Raw genomic sequence first — 8,582 nt, 5'->3', positions numbered from 1 at the left:
TTTCGCGTCGGCGTTGTCCTCGTAACCAGCTCTTCTTCCTTCCACCTACCGGACTCAGCTTGTGGCCCTTCTACAGACATTTCACTTCGCTTTCGACGCCGCCCACACACGTCTCGGCCGCACTTCCACAGTCGCGCATCACATTCAGACCGGCTCTAACTCGCCTTTTCGACAGCGACCCTATCGTGTGTCAGCGGCAGAGCGTCGCGTCATCAGTGAACAAGTTGAGGACATGCTACAACGGGATGTAATCCGCCCGTCACAAAGCCCCTGGTCTTCACCAGTGGTGCTAGTAAAGAAGAACGATGGCTCAATTCGCTTTTGTGTCGATTACCGGCGCTTGAACAAAATTGCCCACAAGGACAATTACCCCCTTCCGCGTATAGACGACGCTCTTGATTGCCTCCAAGGTGCCGAGTACTTGTCGTCTCTTGATTTACGTTCCGGTTACTGACAAGTACCAATGGCCGCCTGTGACAGAGAAGACCGCATTTGTGATCCCGGATGGCCTCTACAAATTTAATGTAATGCCCTTCGGTTTGTGCAACGCGCCCGCCACATTCGAGAGGATGATGGATAACATCTTGGGGAAGTTCAAGTGGCACATCTGCCTCTGCTACCTGGACGACATTGTTGTCTTTTCCACCGACTTCGCCACGCACCTAGAGCGCTTGCGGCAAGCTTTGGTTTGTCTTACTGACGCCAGCCTACAACTGAATCTCAAGAAGTGTCACTTCGGTGCCCGGGAGTTGACCATTTTTGGGAACTCGTCTCTAAGGAAGGTGTTCGCCCTGATCCGGCCAAGCTGCGCGCATTGCCGGAGTTTCCTTAGCCGGTCTCGCTCAAGCAACTTCGAAGCTTCATAGGTCTATGCTCCTATTTTCGACGCTTCGTGCAGAATTTCGCTTCTATAATTGCACCCCTTACGAAGATACTAAGGGGAAACAGTGACTTAACTGCGTGGTCGGTTGTGTGCGGCGAAGCATTCACCGCAATGCGCCGTCTTTTGACTTCGCCACTACGACCCCACGCACCCACGCACCCACCGAGGTCCATACTGATGCGAGTGGCGTTGGCCTCGGAGCAGTCTTGGCTAAACGGAAAAATGGCTTTCACGAATACGTCGTCGCGTATGCAAGTATCCTCTCCAAAGCTGAATGCAACTACTCAGTTACGGAAAAGGAGTGTTTGGCCATTGTGTGGGCACTAACAAAGTTCCGACCCTACCTGTACGGTCGCCAGTTTGACGTCGTCACGGATCACCACGCGTTATGTTGGCTGTCCTCTCTTAAGACCCGTCCGGCCGCCTCGCACGATGAGCTCTCTGCCTTCAGGAATTTGATATTCGCGTTGTATGTCGCTCTGGCCGTAAACACATGGATGTCGACGCTCTGTCTCGTTTTCCGCTATCTAGCAATGCTGCTTGCTCCTCGGCGGCTGGTCCCGTCCTCTCTCATCTCTAACCATCGCTGATATGCCTGCAGAGCAGCGAAAAGACCCGTGGCTCGCATCTCTTATCGACATCGTCTCCACTTCTCCCAATGCTGCGCCTTCTCGGACTTTAAGCCGTCAAGCACCACACTTCACTTCGCCCTACGAGACGGTCTTCTATACTGCCGCAATTATATGCCTGATGGTCGACGGTGGCTTCTCGTCATTCCCCGCCATTTACGACATGAAATTTGCACCTCTTTCCATGCCGACCCTCAGTGTGCCCATCCTGGTGCGGTCAAGATGTTTCAAAGAATTCCTCAACGCTTCTATTGGCGCGGCATGTATGGTTATATTCGCAAATACGTCCTCTCCTGCATCGCCTGTCAGCGCCGGAAGTCATCCACACCTCGTGCTTCTGGCCCCTTACAACCACTTCCATGCCCGGCCCGCCCTTTTGACTGCGTTGGCGTTGACCTTTACGGGCGACTTCCTTGCACGGTCTCTAGGAACCGGTGGATTATTGTCGGCATCGACCACCTCACCCGGTGTGCCGAGACCGCCGCTTTTCTCGCCGCTACTGCCCGTGAAGTTTCTTGCTACATCATTGTGTTCTTCGCCAGGCGCGCCGCGAGAGCTGCTGAGTGACCGAGGACGCCTCTTCCTTTCCAACGTCGTTGAAGCTTTACTGGCCGAATGTCGCATCATGCTTCGGACCACAATAGCCTACCACCCTCAAACTAACGGGCTGACTGAGCGCTTCAATGTACGTTGCCGCTGATCAGACCAACTGGGACGCTGTTCTTCCTTTCGTGACGTACGCATATAATACCGCCACGCAGTCAACCATTGGATTTAGCCCTTTCTTCCTGCTTTATGGGCGTGAGACGTCGTCCACGATGGACACTATTTTACCATATCGTCCCGACTCCTCCGAGTGGACTCTCTTTTCAGACGTTGCCAAACATGCGGAGGAATGTCGCCAGTTGGCCCGGAGTTTTACATCGAAATCTCAAGGCCGCCAAAAGCATCGCCACGACAAAGATCAGACGCCACACGTTTTTCCTGCAGGATCCCTTGTTTGGCTCTGGGTTCCTGGTACCCCACCGGGATTGTCATCAAAAATTTCGAACCGAGTACCACGGCCCCTACCGCATTGTCCGCCAAACCTCCCCTATGAATTACATCGTGGAGCCACTCCCTCTTCGGACATGCGTCATCGCGGCCGCGAAACTGTGCACGTGAGCCGCCTCAAAACGAACTACGATCCGCTCCTCTTGCACTCACCATAGGTCGCCAGGATGGCTCATCTTCGCTCCGGGGGAAATTGTGAACTATGCGAGGAGATTACGAAGACGAGGATGAACTAGGCGAGGATATCACGAAGACGAGGATAAGAACGACGAAGTGCCGCTGCGCTGCTCGAGCTCGCTTGTGGAGGCCTAGACTGGCTGTGTTCTCTTGTGGTTCGCCGTGCAACTTGGAGAGGGCTATTATCCCTGCTAAAACAGAGTAAAAACTTCTTTCAATAGTTATAATATAGAAATATATCGAGCCGATTAGATTAAAATGCTTGGCAAAAAAATCAGAGGCTCTTTATCTGTCATCTCAGAAAGGAAAAAGAAACACTCCCCCTTCCAAGGACTATGATATTGTTTTATGAGTGAATGGAAACGTTATTCCTACCGTAGGCAATATTAGAGTGCTAGGGCTGTGCATACAATCAAATGGTAAAAACAGTGAAACTAGTGACACTTAAAGCAATTAAGTACCAGCCAGACGTGCCTGCTACTCAAGCTCATCTCTAGCAAGCATGAAGGAATGAAGGAGGCAAATCTTTCCTTGGTTCAGGCTTTCGTCATAAGCCAGGTGCAATATGTTGTCCCCTATCTCAAACTGACCAAAAGCACAAAAAGACAAAATTGAAATCATAATCAGAAAGGGATCAAAACTGTACTAGGTCTTCCTCGGAACACTTCGACGGTAAAGCTTCCAAGGCTGGGTGTCTCCAACACTCTGAATGAGCTCATAGGAGCCGTCGCGGGATCGCAGCATCAAACACTTTAAAAAGTAAAACTGAAAGAAAAATCATGGAGCGCCTTGTCGAACATTTGGAGTGTTCAAAGCTGACAGAGAACGTACCTATAGAGCAATTAATATATACTCAGTATTCCACCGCTGCCAAAGAACATATGCATCCGGTATTTCACAAAGGTAGACGCAAAGATAGGGCTGTGGCCTTACAAGTCAGATTTGAAGGCATATCCGATGTGTTCTACACGGAAGCTGACAAATACAATAGCAAGGCAGCACACACAGCGGTAGTGGTTCGTGGGAGTGGAGACCTGGTCTCGTGCTGCACCGTTAAAGCACGAGTTCAACCGAGGCAGAAGTTGCCATTACTTTAGCAATAACACAAAAGGGTGTTATGCCCTTATATATAGCATTCATTGATTACGAAAAAGCATTTGACTCAGTTGAAACCTCGGCGGTGATGCAGGCATTGCGAAATCAGGGGGTAGACGAGCCGTACGTGAAAGTGCTGGAAGATATATATAGTGGCTGCACAGCAACCATAGTTCTGCATAAAGAAAGTAACAAAATTCCCATAAAGAAAGGTGTTAAGCAAGGAGACAAAATCTCCCCAGTACTATTCACAGCTTGCTTAGAGAAAATATTCAGAGACTTGGAATGGGAGCAGTTAGGGATAAGGGTAGATGGAGAATACCTCAGTAATCTGCGATTTGCTGATGACATTGCCTTGCTAAGCAACTCGGGGGATGAACTGCAAATAATGATTGATGACCTAGACAGAAAAAGTAGAAAGGTAGGCTTGAAAATCAATATGCAGAAGACTAAGGTAATGTTCAACAGCCTCGGGAAGGAACAGCAGTTTACATTAGGTAGCGAAGTACTGGAAGTAGTAGGCGAATATATCTACTTAGGACAGGTATAGTAACCGCAGATCCGGACCATGAAAAGGAAATAAGAAGAATAAGATTGGGATGGAGCGCATTTGGCAAGCACTTGCAGATTATGACTAGCAGTATACCGGTATCGCTAAAGAGGAAAGTATATAACAGTTCCATCTTACCTGTACTCACCCATGGCGCTGAAACGTGGAGGCTAACCAAGAGAGTTTTACTTAAGTTGAGGACAACCCAGAGGGCTATGGAACGAAAAATGGTAGGGGTAACATTAAGAGATAGGAAGCGTGCAGAGTGTGTCAGAGAAATAACTCAAGTTACCGACATTCTAGTGAAAATTAAGAAGAAGAAATGGACAAGGGCAGGACATGTAGTGCGAAGAGAGGATAACCGATGGTCGCGGAGGGCAACAAACTGGATTCCAAGGGAAGGAAAGCGTAGCAAGGGCCGGCAGAAAGTTAGGTGGGCGGATGAGATTAAGAAGTTCGCAGGGGTCAAGTGGATGCAGCTAGCACAGAACCGGGTTAAGTGGATAAATATGGGAGAGGTCTTCGCCCTGCAGTGGGTATAGTCAGGCTGATGATGATGATTATGATGAAAAGGGTACAAGAGTGATAGTTCGTGACTCTATGGCAGCCACTAGGAATTACGGTAGGGGCAGAATCTGCTGTAGCTGCCAAAATTCTGAAAGAAGCGCGAGTACCAGCAGAGCAAATCGCACTGCTGTCCCCGGCTCATCAGGGCCTTGTGGGGAACGAGCAGGCGCACGCGATCGCCCTAGGCCTCACTTTCCGGACGATCGCCGTTGACGCGACGCCTCCTGCACGAGGAACCCCTCCCTTCGGGTGACGAAATCAGAACGTTCACTGAAATCATTTCTCATTACAAGCTCGGTCGTAAGACCTATCCAGCAGCTGATATATCCGCTGCTGGATAAACAGCTTATAATATGTTTATAATGTTTATAAACAGCTCAGCAAAAAATAATAAATCACGTGGAGGAAATTGCAAACCGGGGTGTTCCCAAACCCTCAATTGTACAGTAGATGGCACCCGGAAGTATTTAATCCTAGCTCTACTCACTGCAATAGCATAGCAGATCTAGCCCACGTGGTCTGGACCTGCCCATCCTATAGCAATCCGAATAGAAATGTAGAATCCTGGGAGACCTTGTTACTCAATCACGAAGCAGAAGAGCAACGCAAAGTCATCGGTCTCGCACTGGCCGCCGCCGAGTCCCAAGGGATTCCAACTGACGGTTAGGGGAATGAATGGGGGTTTATGCTAAAGCCTTCTTCCCTGCCATTCTTGACGGGTGAGAATAAAAGTTCTCTCTATCTCGCAGATACATGCGAAATACCACACTATAGCATCGCTTCGTCATGTATTCTCAAAGAATAACTGCATAAAATAAGCACTCAAGGAGGACTGAGTTTGTAAAAGTCTGAGATTTTATCGTTTGCGTCATCTGCTTTCTATTCATATTGATATGTGGCACTCCGTGAGCAAAGCAGCTCACTTTCGAGGGAGCGCGTTTAATCACAGTGCGCGCTCCAGAAGCGCGATGAGAAGAGTGGACCCAAATCTGTAGAAGACGACGCGGTTGTCTCCACCCTGAGAGGGAGCGCAGGTTGCTTCGATAAGTATGGTCTCTGGAAAAAACGTTGTTCCAGGGACCATACCCTAAGGAGGCGCGCATTGAGGCACCCTAGCGGGCATGTGGTGCCTTTAAGGTAATCTGCGCATGCGTACTCACGGCGCGTGCTAACAGGTAGCGGTAGTAAGCCGCAGCGAGTGTAGTGGTGAACGATAACGCGATAATCGGGCCGCTTATTTAAGTAGTGCGTAAGACGATAATGTGCATGAATCACCACACGAAATTATTCAGTTTCGATTTAGCCGCTGAGTGACTGCTCTGACGTCTTACACGCTCTTTGGTCACGTGAGTGATATAAAGTGATATAGAATCGTTGCACAACTTTTTCAATGCACCGCCGGGGTGGCGCAGTGGTTAAGGCTCCCGGCTACTGTTCCCAAGGATACGGGATCTAATCCCGGCCTCGGCGGCCGCTTTTCGATGCAGGCGAAAAGCAAGGTGCCCGTGTGCTGTGCGATGTCAGTGCACGGTAAAGAACCCCAGGCGGTCGAAATTTCCGGAGTCCTCCACTACGGCGTCTCTCATAGCCTGAGTCGCTTTGGGACGTTAAACCCCACAAACCAAACCAACTTTTTTGAGATTTAGCTTTTGGGGAGTGTGTAAGAATTCATGCGAATTAAAACAATTAAGCGATAAGTACTGCAAGCTTTGGTCGTCCTCACATGACCTCAGCGTGTTTATGACGTCACAACGTGTTTCTGCGTTCGGTAGTGTGTGGCGCATCATTGCACAGACAATAACAACGAAACAGGTAAAAATTAAGGCATCCAAAGGTTTTACCAGGCTGTCGAGGTCTGCAGCCAGCTTGCTTTGCTAGCTCTCCTTTCTGTTTTGCAGTGTCTGCGTTCTCTACACAGGGCTTCTCACTCGCTCGGGTGGCAGCTATGCAGCGGAATATATATGGGTCTTCTTGTGCCAAAAAGCAAAAGCTGTGTGGTACTTGAGGCACGAAGTCTCCAGGAGCGAATGGGGAATTTTTTCAGTGTTTTGGCATAAATAAGTACTATACCGAAATTCTCTACACGATAATAATAAAGAAGGGTGCATGATGAATGTCCAGGGGCGTTGTCCGAGTGCGGCGCGCCGTACAAACGTGTTATTTACTTTACAAAACTCGCTACGGGACACAAAGTTGAACATTGTGGTTTAGTGTACTCGAACGCTGCTCTGCTGAGAAAAGGAAGCAGAAGCGGGAACTCTGTTAGAAAGATGACACTTGCGCTCTAGCGCAACGGATAGACACAAATCGTGCGGGCGTAATATTTCCCTTTTCAAGACAGCTGCGAAAAAATTTAGCATTATTTGCTCCGCGGCACATCGCTATGGCGCTGTAGACAAGCGTTCTCGCCACTGGTCACCCAGTTTTTTACGCGCTCGTCTATCTAGTCGGTGACTGCCAAGGACATTGTCGACTGCTCGCGTGATCAGCGCCGTATACAACATTGCGAACTCTGCGACAGGTGCCGTATGGCATGTGGTGTCTAGCCACCGTAGTTGTTGCACGCTCACGAGGCAAATGGTATACCGGAGTAAATTGCAGGCGCTCGCGCATTTTTACAAGAAAAGAAACGTGTTCTACTCGGTTACGCGCGCCATCGGCAGAGCGACCATCGTCTGCGAAACTTTTCCTGCGGAGTTGTGCGCTCCCCCCAATTGTCATTCGTTTATCGCAGTGCTTGAGATTCACGCCGCCGATATCCAAGACAAACCGAGTGCTCCAACTGATAGCAGCATCAGCGTTTCGAGAACAACTCTGAGTTGGTCCCTGGAATGCCTCCTTGAGAAAACCCCTATAGAGAAGAGTGGTCGAAGGTAGTCCGATTTCGACATCCGCTCTTCGATCGCTTCACTTGTGAGGGCATAATAGGGCCCGTTGCACTTTCCGAACAACCCAAGGGTGGAACGCAGATTACAAGACTCTTCGCGGAATGCCCAATTTGCTGCCGGTATCACCAGCCTTCCAGGCTGCCGTCTGGGGTTTAGATAAGCGAGTCAGTGCGATAAATGCAGCAGCGACGTCTCTGTTTCACGTGCTGTTCGCAGCACTTCTATCACTGCGAAAGGTAAGGGCGTTCTAAGCCCCTCAGTATGGCGTCCACTGCATGACTGTGCATCCACGCTCCTGTTGCCGACAGCGGTACGGGGATGTATGAGCACAATCAGCTTGCGAAACTGAGTGAGTGCGGACCGCACTTGATGCAATGGCACCGCGGAGAGGGAGAGGGGGGGGGGGGGGTAGAGCTAGGAACATCCACTTATCTAGGCATTATAGCTTATCACTGAGAATCCGAACTTGTATGGGGATGAAAACGGATTCGAGTTGCTTTCTCCTGTACAAAAAGAAAAAGGAGAAGAAACGTTTTTCAAAACGCCAAGTAGGAGTGTTTTAACGCTTTTGAAACCGTGAAAGAAACAGGCGATTCTGGCTTGCTTTAAAAATTAGTTTTTAATAAATGAAGTTTTTGCACTGAGGCTTGGTACAACATATGCCAAGATTGCAGCTGAATAAATCAGCTTTTTCATACAAAAATACAAATGGCTTAGGGTTGCAAAAGCAATTAAAGAAA

At 49.2% G+C, this 8,582-nt stretch overlaps 1 pseudogene; it reads left to right on the top strand.

The window, feature by feature from the left end:
• Window positions 1-3,623: 3,623 nt before the first annotated feature.
• On the top strand, window positions 3,624-5,621 carry LOC146203526 (uncharacterized; annotated as a pseudogene).
• Window positions 5,622-8,582: the final 2,961 nt, after the last annotated feature.

The sequence above is a fragment of the Amblyomma maculatum genome, chromosome 1 (genome assembly GCF_055883805.1).
Source record: "Amblyomma maculatum isolate TAMU_Amacu chromosome 1, ASM5588380v1, whole genome shotgun sequence".
NCBI lineage: Eukaryota > Metazoa > Arthropoda > Arachnida > Ixodida > Ixodidae > Amblyomma > Amblyomma maculatum.
This window is presented reverse-complemented; position numbering and strand designations above follow the sequence as displayed.